This window comes from Ixodes scapularis, unplaced genomic scaffold (genome assembly GCF_016920785.2).
Source record: "Ixodes scapularis isolate PalLabHiFi unplaced genomic scaffold, ASM1692078v2 PGA_scaffold11__112_contigs__length_91849675, whole genome shotgun sequence".
Classification (NCBI taxonomy): domain Eukaryota; kingdom Metazoa; phylum Arthropoda; class Arachnida; order Ixodida; family Ixodidae; genus Ixodes; species Ixodes scapularis.
The window spans coordinates 21886995-21903230 of record NW_024609837.1 but is presented as its reverse complement, the minus strand read 5'-3'; positions in this window follow the sequence as shown (position 1 = coordinate 21903230).

Below are 16236 nucleotides of genomic sequence, written 5' to 3'. Positions count from 1 at the left end.
GCAACTTTAAGCGAGGAAGCGCCTGCGACCTTTAACCTTTTGTACTAATCGACGATTTTACGAATTGACAGTTCTAAAGACTTTGATAAACGTCCTTTCGTTGCAATAGCTTGCATTTGATCGCAGTGTTTTTTTGTTTTTGTTTTCAAGTGACAAGCTGGCGTTTGCTCAAATGACGTATATGAAATGACCTGCTCTATAAGAATGCATCAACACACACTGTTACATTTATATGCTCAGAGGTGTGTTCGTCTTTGTAATTAACACGTTACAGACAATTATTTTTTACGAGCGTAATATTTATTTTCTGTAGCTGGGCCCGTCTTGTACTCGTTAATGTCCGTGCGCTATGATGCTATCATCATGTGTGTATGGTTCTAAATATCCTCTCTGCAATGCCTACAAAAGCAAAAATGACGTCAGCCGACCCCAGCTCACGCATTTGACACGAAAACTGCGTCACTCGCACGTATGCGCTCGTCAGCAATTAATTCGTCGATGAATATTTGGATTCGCGTTCGTGGCCAATGAGTGCACATGAGTGCACATGCGAATGACAAGTTCTACGGTGTGCTTAAAAAGCACGGTGCAAGCTTGGGGTCATCGCACCGGTGCCCTAGCATGTCACGACCGCGTGATTCCACTGTTCTCTTTTGAGTTGAGGATTAAGGCTAAGGAGGAAGAAGTTAAAGAATCATTTCATGGCCCCTTTAACACGGGTATACGTGCTACACCAGATAAAAATATTGACATTTTGCATGCCGGTAAACTTCCGGACGACCACTTGGCCTGTCGGCAAGAACACCTCATATCCGGCGCCCTTCTCTTTTGATGACGTTAACAATCCTTTGTAGACCACCGTGCTGTCCTTCTTGGTTTAACCCCGTCGACTGTCCATCGCGTAAAACGAGGGTGATACCGTCGTCGACGTCGCTCCCCGCCAGTCGGTGAGATAATCTCATCTTGAATGAATGATTGGGTCTTGAAGAAGTATGGTGCTAAGCATACATTCTCTTACTATGGGGCAGTCGAGCAGCAGTCCTGTCCCAAGGCAATCGTTCAGTTGTGGCCGGCGTAATCGGATTTTGTTCCATAGGAGCGAAGTCCGACAGTACAAGGACAGTACGTTCGTCCCACGAAGCCGCCGCCATCCCGGCGGCGCGGAAAACCACTCGCCTTGTCCGTGCACGCTGCAAATCGTCTTATTTCACAGAAGAAACAGGCACCGCTCCTCCAGAGGCCCGTGCCGTACCGCCATGCAAAGCGTCTTTTGGTCTTTTACCACGTTTCAATTAACGAATGGAGATATCAACTAGATAAAGGTTGCCGCCCGGCGTCGCTAGCAGTACGGTTACCATAGAAACCTCCCAGGCCCAAAATGGAGATCACTATAGGCGCTTCTGACGTCGTGTATCTAGATAATTTTGCGTCGTGTCGCTACTCTGGCAGCTACGCTGCCATATAGAGTGGCTCTAGTCGCCGCTATCTCTCTTCTCGTGCCAGCAAGCGCAGGCAACTACCAGCCAGCCAAAGCTACGTTCACGCGCACACTGCCCGTGCTTGTGGGCCACCAGTCGGCGGTGGCAATCAGTGCGCCGAACGACGTTTCATCGATAGATCGGTTCGTCGACATGCGATGTTTCGTTTGCAGCTCGTTTCATCAAAATGCTTCCCGCATTCGTTTCATCGACAGATCTTGCGACGTTTCGTCGAGCACAACCTTGCCGTTTTCGCAACAAACTTTTTGCGTCTCGATTAAAGTCACGGGATTATTGCACTGCAAGAGGGCACGCGTACAACTGGGACAAGTCCGGAGCTCGTTCCTGTAGCTTTAGATACCTATAGCTTTTATTGACGTCCCATCAGCCGCCATTGTGGTCGCCTTGCTGCTATGCTCGTACCTCCCGTAGTACACATTTCGCACCATCGAATTTCTTTTTCGCGGCAGGAATGACCATCAGCACGGTGCGATCAGGGGCGGATGCAGGAATTTCTTGAGGGGGGGGGGGGGGGGGGGGATGTTCAGCTGTTGGTCAGCGTGCCATATGTTTAGAAACCCCCTCCCCATCTCCCTCGCTTCATGCCCTAAATTTTACGCATGCTGAAATCAAAAGGAGAGTCAGGACATCCGGACACCCCCCCCCCCCCCCTCCCCTCTAAATATGCCCCTGGGTGCGATGATGTCATATGAAAACCACGTATAGGCTTGCAGCGCAGTGTAGGTTGCAAGTTGCAACGAAGCATAGCGTAGGTGATCAGATGCCAGTTTCTCGACTTTACGTCCTCATTTACAACTTACAAGCAATTTTCACAAATATTCGATCATAAACTGTCGTCCGTGCTCAACAAAGCATGCTTCATCTCCATTAATTAGCGAGCTTCGTTCGTCGCACTTTTCATTTGCAATTTCTCAATATTTTCATTTGAGATTTTTTATTGTGTTCACGTTTGAGAAACCTAAAGAAGGTGTGCTTCAATGTTCGGACCCGGAGCGGCTCTGTTTACCAACAAGGCCGGAAGGCCGCGCATACGCGGTAGCTGTGTGGGCAAAAGCGGCCCGGCTCTCAGTGTTTTTACCATTGCGTTGTGTGGCGTGCGCTCGTTGTTGACGTTGTAGGGACGCTCCTAGCTTTATTTGTGCGTCGCATTTCCTGACAACGTATCTCGTATGCTATACCCGACTATCTGAGCTCGCTACCCGAGCCTGAACGGCAGCGGTACCGAAACAAACTGTGCGCGGACGGCGTTGCCTACGAGGATCCGTACGCCTTAAACAAGGCCTGCTGGACTTCCGACGCGAAGTTGCTGCCACCGAAGTCGACGGCTCAGGTCTTCGTTTATTTAGTTTTTTCGCCAAGCCAGTTCACGGCCGGCACGGTGCAGGCGTAGAAGTCTCTCAAGGCCTACGATTGCTTCGAGTCGGTTTCCGCACTGCCGGCGGGATCAGCAGACAGTGGGTCAACGTAAGTGTATTTAGTAATTAATTGAATACACACAGCGTCTTGAAGTCAAGGTATGATATTTTCCCTACCCTCATGACCACAAGCCATGACAAACGGTAACGCTTTGTCCGTTCTGCAGTCTTGGAGGTAACACGTTACAAGTAACGGCGTCACCAGGAACGCGTTACTTTTTTCAGTAACGTAGTAACCTACTCGTTACTTTTTCGAAACAGTAACGGGTAACGTACTTACGTTACTCGTTACTACTTGTCATGTCTTGAAAAAAATTACACCTCAATTTTTTTTCGTGTTTTTAGGGGTCAAGCCATGTTTTTCTTGGCGTATTTTTCTCGTGAGTATTTAGGTGAAACCGTAAAGAGATAAAGTAATTATGTTTAGTTTCTGCACGAACATAATAGAGAGTTTTAGTAGACCGTTTTCGGTTTCCCGCTCCGCTCTATGGAAAGCGGAGTCGCCATCGCGCATGCGCGACCCGCTCTGGGATTTGAGCGTGTAGCGTCAGCTCCGCTATCGTCGCCATTTTGAGAATCACGTTCCACTCTCAGTAAAGGTTCAGTAGATGGTGCTTTTCTGGAAAGGTGGGTGCTCGCTATTTGAAATCATGCTTGGGAGCGCGCTTGACCGTTATGAACCTCGCTGCACTAAGAAGCTGCGCAGACTTTGTTTGAAAAGGCGTCCCCCAGAAAACGTTTCACGGTGGTCAAGAACCTCTGGCTGCTTCGAGAAATCGCTGGCCGCAATCCTTTCACGGCCCCTGAACGGTGGGAACAGGTGCTGCCTTGTCTAAGCCGGCGGGCTCGATTTTTCTACGCGAGATGACGACGACGACGTTGAGAGGATGACACACCGGGCGACGGCGGTGTCTCAATCTGAGCCCTAGGCCTCGGTTCCTCGGAGGCGGCAGCTTCTACTTCGGCTGGACTACCTCCTTGGAGCATGATTCTTTGACCCCAGTGGACCCCAGTGAGCAATAGCGCCATTATGTTCCTAGTGCTCCTTTATGCACTGATCGAACGGCGTGCAAGATCCTTATAGCTCGCTGCTCACCCGCCCAACCCGCCTCCACGAAGTCTGGACTTCTGCGAATCGGACTGCCACCCTCCCCAATACCAACAACCCATGTCGTCGTCATCTTGCACGTATATACTCATCACATTACCATGTTCCCTAGACGCGGCACCGCGGGCCTCGGTGGTACGGGCTGCTGCTTTCCGCGGTGCCGCGGCTCTCCAGAGCCAAAAATTAAAGGTTAAAGACCAAAGACTAAAGCAGTCGGCAAACGGACAGATATTTTGTTCGGTTACTTCAGGCAACAAGACAGTGAAAATTAGCGAAAGCGAGTGCTCCATTTATATCTCTACTTTTTTTTCCCAATGAAATGGGTCTTTTCTTCTTCGTATGCTTCGGTCTGTGATATGGTGCCTTGGTGTTTATGTACACTGCGCGACACTGTTGGCGGGAGCATTCAATATCTTGTTTTCATTTTTCACCTTAAATTCGAGGGGCTGATATTTGCCTATTGGTGTGGAAGAAAGCGCTCGTTTGGGGCACTAATCTGAGCGACAAATTTTCAGCTTTTTCAATAGCTGTCAAGGAAATAAACTGCAAATAAAAGCGATTTTTTTCGTGTTCGTATTAACAGTGGAGCGCAGTGTATGTATCTGCCTTGGGGGGTGACATGAAACCATTTTGCTTGACTATACACTTTTTATTTCTTTTGTGTGTTTATGAAAGTGCGTTTTTCAGCTTGAGCTCCTGCCTAGTTTCTGCCTCACTTGTGCTAGGGTCTTTTCTTGCAATAGAAGGCCACGCAACATAGGCTACTCTTACAATGCTGAATTCAACAGTAACACTGTAATTTGGTTAGATGCAATATTCACACGCACATCTGAGAAGTAAAATGGGAGTCGTTAGTAAACGTTTTTTATTAAAATATTTCTAGATGCCTTTCAGCCCAGTTGGACAGGTATTTCGCTCAGTATAAAAGCTTGAACATGATTTACTGTGATAATTTTGTGCATTCTAATATTAAACAAACAAAAAAATGCCCATGGTCTTTGTAGGTTTCGTCCAGCCGTCAAATTATGCCGTCTGCGCACATCACTGCCTGGTGCGTCACGACGAGCACCCTCTTGGGGTCTTCTTCTGATTTTTTTGATGGACGGCATATGGGCATGCTGTGCGGTCAACAAAACCCCAACAGTTGTTCAGGGGTGTTCCCTTGTCCTTGACGGCCTAATAAAAAAGACAAAGAAAAACACTCTTACAACACGGCAGTATTTAAACACTACCAAAACATGTGATATGGGACTTGTTACTCCTCTAAGATAAAGCGTATTTCCATTGTAGGGTTGTAAAAAACTTGGTATCGTAAATTAATATATATATATCGTTGTTCCTAAATTCTGCTAAGCTTTGAGGCCGTCAAACTGTGCATGCGAGGCCCGCTACGCCGGAATTCAAAACGAAACTTCTGAAAACTGTTCTAATCTACCACTATTGCTTAGAAGTCCAGGGTTGTGTTTGCTAAATTTTGCATTGTTTATGCCTGTCTGGTTTTCACCAGACAATAAATTGACGTGGAATATTGTTTCGACCGTTATTGGTAACTCTTTTCAAAACACCACCGGGTAGCATTCGGCCGCCATATTTTGGGCATCGCTTTTAGTGCGAGACTTGTGACTAGAACCGATCTCATATTCCGTATTGACGCAGCATTCGTGTCTAATACATTTAGACTCGCATCCGCGACAAACAATGACGCAGCCCTCCTGCTCCCTAGACACTTGGCCAAAATAAGGCGGCCTCGAAGACTAGCGGCACCATGGGTTGCACTTTTAAAAAGGCTGCATCCAAGTTTCTATTATTTTCTAAATCTACCAAGGAAATCCAAGGCGAACATTTCCTTAGGAAAGTTAAACAATTCAAAAGTTGCGAGCGAGTGTGAATAAATAAAGCTGAGAGGGAATGGTTTCTTTGGTGCAGCTTGCGAGCGCTGTACTCGTGGTCAGCTTTCAGTGGCATTTTCGACAGGAGGGCGCGTGCACAGGTATAATAGGCGTTCAAGCACGCGCACCCGTACATCTGACTGCATAGCCATAGAACGACCACAAAAACGCGACGACTTTACCGACGCCGTGCTGGTTGCAAAGTGATACTCGTTCACTTTGTTTGATTAGGCTGTTTTGTGTTACATAGAACTCAAATCGAATGGTTTACTTTTCACGCGCGGTGCGTACGCTTTACTTCTTGATTCGACCTCTTTCAAGCTGGGGTCACGGTGAAAAACATCGACGCGTATTGAGAAAGTGCAGCCATCTTGAGATCTAAGCGATCACGCTAAGGACGCTGAGCGCAGTCCGCTCTACAACTTGTGAAGCGGAGCGCACGCTCACTCCGCTAACTATACGCTCCAACTCAGAGCGGGCCACGCATGCGCGGTGGGGACGATGCTTCTCGCAGAGCGTAGAGTAGAGCAAAGAGGGCTCATAAAGGTGGCCTACTAATACTCACAGATTACTAACGCGCACGTCGTGACTTGTCCTGACACTGCCCATGTACACCTTTGGTGTATAGAAAAAAGTAACTTTTCACCAGACAGAGCAGCCGTGCTAGAAACAATGGAAATGCGAAATTTACACAAACCATGCAGGGTCTTACCTGTGAGCACAGCTCCAGTTTTGCCAGGGTCAACCACCTATGTTTGTTTATGTCAGCGAGCAGGTGGCCGAACCTCTCGTTGATGTGACCGACGATGAGGTTCACAAATATGCAGAACACCGACAAGTTCCGTCCAAACGCTCATCCAAGTACGAACAGACGGTTGGGATAGGCCAGTCGAGGAAGAACCATGGAAAGCGTCTCGCTGTCGGGTGCTGGTATTTGGAGGCCCGCTTGCAGAGCAGCCAGGTCATTCTTTAAGCGGGATAGCCTCCTAAAGGGTTTCTCTTCTACGTTGGAAAGATCCAGCAAACCGCGTTCGGAAAGGAAGCTTCGGTGCTTGATGGCACGAGGGATACGAATCATAGATTCGATGTCTCGCCAGCTTAATCTAGTTAGTAGAAGTCTCCTTCCTTGAGAACAGCGGGGATTCATCGTGCTGATGCCTTGCTAGCCTAGAGCAACACTGTACTCGTACTTCGCAAAAGAATGTACTCGCAATGCGCAAACTTCGTCCTTTTCTTTCATTTTTCTACTTCGAATAAGTAACTCTGTTTCATTTTTAATTCGAGGGGAGCAGAAGCTACAAGAGCGACTGCCGGCCTTTCAGCGTCCTTGACCAGCACGCGCGCTCGTGCAGTGCAGGTACCGTTTAGAGCAACATGCTCAAGCTTATACCTTCGGCTTCACTTGCACACAAGGTGGAACGATTGCATTTATATTTTATAGCTTAATATATTTTCGGGTGTGTGCCTACTCTTTTGTGTTTATTATTGTCGTCTTCGTTTTTACTACCTCTACAATCACGCTCCCTTTTACTCTCTTGGTGTTAACGCTTAGGTTTTTTTGTCTTACTAGTGCTATAAACATCCACTTGTGGGGCTACGCAAGCAAATTTTTCGAACCCGCTCAAAACGCTCTTACGCTAAAGAAAAACGCTCTACTAAAACGCGTTTTTTGACCTCCGCTTTCCATTCCGGCGAAGCGGGCCGCGCATGCGCAGTTTGGCACCCTCAGAGCGGAGCGGAAGATGAAAACGGTCTACTAAAACTCTCTAATGTTTCTTGATATATGAGCAGATGCATACCTCTATCGTCAAAACCGTAAAACGTATTAAATCATAATTTAAAAAAGTAACGCAGAAGTAACGTGTGTTACTATTTACCGGTAGTGGTAACGCGTTCCTTTTATTTTTAGGTAAAGTAGGTCGGTAATCGGTAACGCGTACCTTTTATTCGCAAGTAACGAGTAACGTATTTCGTTACTTTTTTTCGATAACGCCTACAACACGCCGATCCCCTTCTGCTGGGTAGCACGGATGTAGCGAGCCTCCGACGAGCGCTTGACCGGTGCTTTGTGCACGAACACCGTGGGAACAAAATCCAGATGGTCTTGATCGGACGACGGTTTTCCTGCACATAAGCAAGCCTCGGGACGAAGATTGAAATGGAAGCCGCACTTGCCTTCAAGAAAGTGCTTGCTGCACACAGGGCCGGCCTGAGAGCAGCAAGCGCCCTGGGCAAACTGCAGCCGTGGCGCACCCCCCCCCCCCCCCCCCCCTATTTTCGCACCCAACACCACGTTGTTTGCAAACATGCCACAGTGACCCAGCGCGAATGGTCGCGATCTTGTCGTTGTCAGTCGAAAACCACATCCTAAAAACGAACGACGTTCGCAAGCATTGAGAGTTTGTCGGCACCGGGTTCAAAGGTTCAAGAATCAATTATTTCTTAGAACAACCAAACTTCAGCTGTGGGTCTCTCATAGGCAGCTAACGTCTGATGGACAGAGAAAACAAAAGCACAAGTTAACCTTGTCAAATACCCTAGAAGGAAACCTTCCAAGGCTTCAACATCGCAAATTGGTCTGCGTCTTGCGTCATATCCAGGCTAGGCGCTATCCTGTTTTCAATGGACAAAATTGCCAGTGACGATATGCTGCCATCTGCCAGGGCTGATCTTAGGTATGCCTTAATTAACTTCAATTTTGAGAAACTACTCTCAGTGGTGGCCACTGACACTGGCAAAGTGAGGAGGATCCTCAGTGACACCCACGTATACAGGAATTTGTCACATAGATTGTTGTCCAGAATGAACTGGAGGACGTCCTGGCGAGCCCTGCATCCAGTGGGCAGCAGGCTGCATAGTTAGATCAGCTCCTCGCAGAGATCTGTACCGTGGATGCCTGCACTTTCTATGTGTTTCAGACTCTCAGTGGATGGTCAAGGCCTTTGCAAAGTTTAAGAAGTCCTGCTTTATCGGGAAGTCGTGTGAGGCCGTAAAGGAACCCCCAGAAGCTCACGTGCTGCTCCATCTGCGTGAAGCGTTCCTCAATCGAAATCTTACGGTGTCAATCATCTCGTAGAAGAACTCTCGCTTGAATTTTGTCTCAATATCATTAACCTCGTCTTGGCACTCATTACAGAATTGACGCTTTTTCCGCCGCAGTTGGGGGGCCGGTTTCATCACAATATCAACACCCATGTTCTAGGGAAGACCGTTCGCAGTTTCCAGTTGAAGTTTCGAACCCGACATCGCGATAATTGTCGATGTAATCGCTGCATGCTTTCATCAGCTGGGTGGTTGCTGCGACGTCCTTGGTTTTGCATTGCATGTTCTTGCTTACAAGATTAACTTGAAAAAAGAAATGTCGTACCATACAACAATGTAAACGGGAACTTAAGGTCCGTGAGCTGCACTGCAAGAGTTCGTTCTTAGTGTCGGACGCAACGGTCTGCCTGCTGTGATTCGGCCATTCATGCGCAACATTATAAATTTAGTTGTTTTTAGCGGTTTTCGGGATTCTTGCGGCGGGTTTCTGAATGTTGAGTTGGCAACACTGGTCGGCATTGCGAGTCCAGAGTCGTCGCTGGTCGCTCACACACACACAAAAAAGAAAGAGCTGCGGATCCAAAAGTTATTTACACATATTATTTTCAGTCGGTTTGAAGCCTCTGGGCACAGAGACTCACCGGATGCCCAGGGGGCATTAATTCGCTTAGCTTATTGCTAGAGACTCCAGATCGAGCGTTACCCAAAGGGCAGCTCGAATTCCGGGAGGAATCGGATTCATTTTACCCCCGGTCAGACCTCGTGAGCGAAGGCATTCTTCGGCTCAGAATAACTTGGCAAAGGGCGAAGCCTACATTTCCGGCGAGTCAATCAGGGACTCTGACCGAAGCACGTAATAACTAAGAGCAAAAATCCGTTCCAATAGTATTTTGGCCCGTGACTCGCTCCGACACACTGATTTGCTCGCCGATGAGTTTGGCACCACCGTTTGATAACTTGCGCTAAGAGTGCGGCATGCTGGCTCCATCACTTTTTGCGAGTAGGTTTTAGTCCGCTCGTAATTCGAGAGCTGTGCGGAGGTGATCGCTTGCCTAGTCGTTCATGATTCATTCCATGGCACTTTGAATCTCACGGAGGAGAGGTTCTCTATAGTGAAACATCCGCAGGTGGCTGAGAGTTGATGGACGTAAGTTATAACAAGAACGTAGTCGTTGGTTTTGCGGCCGAAATGCCAAACGGCGAGCGACACCACCTTCTTCTACATGTAGGGGAAGGGGGGGGGGGGGGGGGGGAGGGGGGGGGGGGCGCCCTTCGCGATGCGGTCGTTTTTTTGTTTTTTATTATATCCCTTCGGAGGTTTGAGCCCTGCACGACCTGGCGGCCCTTTCGGCGCCCTCCTATGAATGCCGCCCTGTGCGGCTGCACAGGTCGCCCACCCCAAAGGCCGGTCCTGGCTGCACAAACGGTAGTTCGCGCGAGGCGACCATAAGAGCTGCGCTCTAAAATAGTGATAGGACGCTGCAAAAGGAAAATTGCATTAAAAGCCTGGTAAGTGCAAAAACAATTAAAGGAAGATCCATACTTGGGGAATGCGTCGACCCCAGGGAAGCGCGACACACGCCCCCTTTTTTGGAAATGCAAGCGCTGACCCCTTAACTTTTTGAGTGTTGGCTTTCTCATCTCCTTTTTTTTTCTACCTCTTTCTGGCTTCAACACGGGGTCAGTGTTAGCGTTTCCCAAATGGAGATGTGTTTGGCGTTTCACAAGGGTCATGCAACGCATTTTCTAAGAATCCACCAATGGATCTTCCTTTACCTTTGTAGGACAAACCAATGCTTGCGCGTCCTACTCGCCCTAGCATCCGAGCGCACACTAGCTTCCTACCTGTGACGTCGTCTCGCTCTGGCATTTGTCCTTCACTACTCTCCTTTTCTGTACGCGACGGGCTTCCCTTTCCACTGTTTTGTACAAAGATGGACGCCGTCAGTTGTTTTCTGCCATGTGGGTACTAATGTAGACAAATTGAAACGATTTTGGGGTCTGTCCCCCTCCCCCCGTTTTCTATTAGCAAAACGTTGACGACGTAAGCCCGTCTCTTGCTATGGGCGACTGAAACTGAGACTACAGTGAAACTCCAGCAGCAAGGAAGCGAACAAAAAAGGAAGATCCTCTGGTGGATGCTTAGGGAATGCGTTAGCATGAGCCTGGGGAAACGCCACAAAGGTTCACCTTCGGAAAACGCTGACACACCATCTTCTGCCGAGCCCGATTCGCACCAGCCTCTGTCGCACGCAGACCCATGTGTGCCTGCAGCTTCTCGCGCCGCATTTTGGCCAGCCGAGCTAGGCGTTGCTTCCGCTCCTCTGTCTCGTTTGCTCGCCTTGCGCGCTCAGCACCGGCATCCGCTGCCTGACGCTGCTTTCCCTGTTCACCGGTTTCGGCAGCCCGACTTGGTCGTTCACAATCCGCCTTCTTTTTCCGCCTACTTGGACCAGCCCTAGTACTTGGATCACACCCCATTTTGTAGCAAAAACCAGGTACAGACTCGCCCCAGCATCCGCGCGCGCATTGGTTACTGCCCCGTGACGTCCCCTCGTTCTCGCCTCGCCGCATTGGCCTTCGCCTTGTGACGTCGCCTCCCTCTCGCTTTTGTCCTTCACTACTCTCATCTCTGCGCGGCGCGCTTCCCTTCCCACTGTATTGTCCACAGATGGATGCTATCAGCTTTTTTCTGTCGTGTGGATACTAATGCTAACGTATTCATAAAGCTGAAATCTGTGGCAGGCAGGGTACGACTATTATTTAAGGACATTGGATTGCACGAGATAAAGTGTTGAAATCAACTGACCCCAACCCTCAAACATAGGCACGCTATACAAGTAAGCCGAATCAAAACAGCAAGCGTGGATAAGGCAAAACTAACCTGAAGTGCCGTCAGGTCCTCCAGAATGCCCAACGAAACCAATTCAAACACACCCGCTCGGTCCTGAAGACACACGCGCGCCTGGTGGAGTAAGATCGTGGCCAAGGAGGACCAGGAGCTTCGCGTCAGGACCTCGCTGCTGAAGGACGGCGACACGCCATCAAAGAGCATCCGCACCAGGCAGCGGGCCGCTCGGAACCCCAGGTTGGGCAGCTGCGGGCTTTTAGAGTCATTCACTCGGGCCACCGACCAGCGGGACAGCAGTGTGGGAACCTAGACAGTCTTGAGCTGGAGGTCATATGAGCAGTCTGTTGCAAAGGGTGATGCCGACCAGGCGTCACTCGACTTCCGATGGAATCTCTAGCTGTGAATCACCTTTGTCACGTCCGAGGGCCATTCCAAGAACTTGTGCGACTGCTTGGGTTCGGGTAAAGTTCTGGTGTGCGACGATATCCTCTTTCCCTCGCGGAGCCAGTTGGGTTCCTGACTGAGCTTAACGTACTATAGAACTCGCTTCGCGAAGACACGAGTCTGGTCATCCAAGAATGAGATCTTGTCCACGTGCGATATCGTTCGCTTGAGGACACTGCCGAGGAAGGAGTTTATTCCGGTGTGTGCTTTGCCTGTGACAAGGTTAGCGACACGGAGAAACAGACTGGGAAGAAGTCTGGCTGCAGCACGGAGACAAAGTCGCCATCGGGGCACATGCCGAGCGGTTTGTTTAAGAAGCTGTGACGCCGCAGACTACCAGTTCAGATCTGGGTCGGTTAACGGCAGAAATTTAGATATTCTAATTAAGACGTGGACGCAGAGGAAGTTGAGGATGACGTGCTTGTCTGACTCAAGCATGTACTCCCCAAGTCTGCGAAAGACCTCAGGCTCGAGCAATCGCGATGCTCCGCGTCGTTGCGAAGCGGGTGACCTTCCTTGATCTCGGAAAGGTACACATCGACTTCTGCTGTATCCTTGAGCATTGCAATACGAATTGAAATGATTAACTCGTTAATCGAAGTTGAAACTCGTTAATCGAAGATAGCATTTCGAATCTCTGTGCAAAGACACAAACCGTTTGCCCAGAAGATTCATAGGCACTTGCACTAATTGCCTGTAAGCAGTGGTCGTCTTCAGGTCACTTGCAAGAAGCGGTTCCGGTACATCCACAGTACTGATATTCCTTTCCGCGGTAAATGGATAAACAGTTACGCCCACACGAAAAAAAACGTGGACGCTTTGGTCAACAGAAACACTCTTGTCGTTAGTTTCCAGCGTGACAGACTCTTTCGCACGGGAGGTGTGAAAGAATTCCTAGACGAACACAACATCTTGACTGAAAATCAGCATGGATTCCGAGAAGGTTTTTGAACATGTACTCAATTAATTGAGACTGTTCACGATTTCTCCTGGGCAATAACCGATGGAAAACAAATTGATGCTATATTTATGGATTTCTCGAAGGCGTTCGATAAGGTCTCTCACAAAAGGTTACATACAAATTGGAAAAATATGTAAGGCCACACAGTTAGACAAGTGGATTTCAGCATACCTTTCAAATCGTCGACAATTCGTAGTTTATGGTGAATATTGCTCTGACAGACGTTCTGTTGACTCCGGCGTTCCCCAGGGCTCTGTGCTCGGACCCCTCCTTTTCTTGTTGTTTATTAATGATATAGTACAAGATGTTCCGGTAAAAATCAGGTTATAAGCTGATGATTGTATCATTTACTCAGAAATAGTAAATCAACTTTTGTTAAATAGAACTTCAAAAAAAAATCACGGAATGGTGTAAAAATCAAATCAAATTGGACGTTTGAGTGATTTATACAGCGTAAGGTTGGTCTGCCAGTAGGGGCGACACTGGTTTACACTGTAGATGAGCAATTTAGCCAGTGCAGTACAACCGCTAGCCTGGGGTCTTTAACGTGCACCACGCAGTAGTGATACACGACCGCACGCCGGTACGATGCTCATCCAGATCGAAACGGGCAGGGGTGGGGCTCGAACCCAGGATCCCTGGGTTCTGCAGCGCGAGCTTTCGCTCCACGCGCGGCGAGCTGGGTGTGCGCTTCAGCCCACTCGGCCACCGATCCCCCACGGAATGGTGTACGAAGTGGCAAATGACTATGAACTTTGCTTTTACAAAAGAAATTATTTGAAGTTTGTTTACAATACTAATATTATTCTTCTATCATAAGTAACACAATATAAACTTTTAGATTACGAATTATTCATAATCTTAGTTTAGCAAAACAGATTGATTACGTAACATTAAATGCTCTTTGAAACGTTTACTTTCTTAGAAGGACCCAAGACTTTCTACTCCTTCCTTGCGTCTTCTAACATATAAAGCTATAGTCTTGCCAACATTAGATTACATGGCTATCAATTGGGATCCCTTCACCAAACTAAACATTAATAAGCTCGATCGTGTGCAAAAAGAAAAGGCAGCGCGCTACATTGATATAGCTTTGGACGTACCTCTATAATTGAACTCTTAACCAGAGCTAACTTAGAGTCATTATCTCTCAGCAATCGGCATTCTCGACTAAAATTTTTCTATCAATTAATAAATGGGCATTATAGGAAGGGCCTGCCTCACCTAATAATCTTCTCATCAGGGTACGCCACTCGACGGAGGCACGCGCTAACAATAACTCATTTTACGGTCGCATAATAATTGCTTCGAGTACTCTTTTTTTTCACGAACGGTGACTGATTAGAATAGCCTTTCTGAAAGCGCTGTTATGGAGCCATTGTTGTCTTTATTTGAATCCCTCCTAAATTACTTTTGTCCATCTGTAAAATATTTGTTCTTTTGTTTCTGCGAGTTGTTTGCTATGTTGTAGGCCTGCATGCCTTGTTAATCAAATGTACCCGCCTGCTAAAATCGCTTTCAGAGATTACAGTATCAATAAATAAACAAAAAATATCACTCTCTGTACTTTCATATTGTAGATTGCAGTAATCTGTCTTCTGAAGGTCGCACTCGGCGCCCCCATGCGGTATGGGTACACAGTCAAAAGTCCGGGCTTGTTGTCGATAAGATACGACCTGAAAGTTTCAGTTCGTTTCCAGCCGTATTCACAACTTCCTCCCTCGGCACAGAAGCTACTGGCAGTTTAGGTAGGTGCACATTTTCTGTCGTACACAAATGTTCAAGTCGAATTACTTTTACTCGTACTTGGCTAGATGGTCTGTGCCACTCAACAGTACTGCAGAGTGATATTTTAGAGCACTTCAAGAATGTTTGCAGCATTCCCCAAATCACGCGTCTGCGTGCCGACAACCCATTGCAAGCACTCGTGTAAACACCACGTAAGAAGTGCGGCTGGGATTTCCGTCGGGAAGAACACCTGTCGCTCTGCACACCCGCAGTACTTTTGGAGCAGAAGTGCATTTATGGGTCAAGCCTGGGCATTCAGCTGGCTGAAGGGAGAGAAAGGGGGGGGGGGGGGGGGGGGGGGTCTCATGAGACATGGCGTTACGGTATTTTGTTGACAGAATATTTGCTATCTCACCAAAAACTAAACTTTTGGCTGTTGTATATCAATGATTGTATTACAGCGAAACTGTCTATGGCTAGGTTCTGGCAGATCGTCTCGGGGTCAGCTAGACCAAGAGTAAACAAACAATTTTGTACAGTTAATGCTGCAGACGCCGGCGCCCACACGCGCACGCCTTTCCCGTATAAAAGATTCGAAGTAAAGTACCAAATTAAAGCGTTGACGAACGCGCGTGCGAGACGCCATTTATTTTAGGCTTTTACTTTAGAACAGTTACTGGTGCAGACGCCGGCGCCGCACGCCTTTGCCGTATAAAAGATTAGAAGTAAATAAGAAAAATAAAGCTTTGACGACCGCGCATGCAAGATGGCATTTCTTTTAGGCTTTTGCTTTGGAACAGTTCGTAGGCACATGCTTGCGCTCCTTGTCAAGTGCATTCATGCTCGTTATTTGTCCCTATTAATACTGCAAATGTCGGGTAACATCGAAACAAACCCAAGACCAACTGTGGAGGCGCAGTTAAGTAGCATTCTCGAAAATATCACCAGGATTAAAAAGAGCCAGATCGATGTGATTGCCGAGCTAGAGCGGGTTCAGAGCGCTCAAAAGACCACCGATGAAAATGTGAGTGAACTTTCTGAGTGAGAGCTCTCGAAGCCCAGTTTGTCGCAGTAAAGGCCTCTCCTGTAGGCGTTGTCTTGACCATGAGGCCTCTGGCGGTATTGTGTCGGAACTTTGCAACAACGCTGAGAATATACTGCGGAGGTCAAATCTGCTGTTTTTTGGCATTCCGGACTCCCAGACCGAAATATGGGTGCAATTGGAGGAGAAGGTGATCCGGCTTTGTGCACAAAGCCCGGGCGTAGACATAAGCCCCGATAACCTTGAACGAAGCGTTC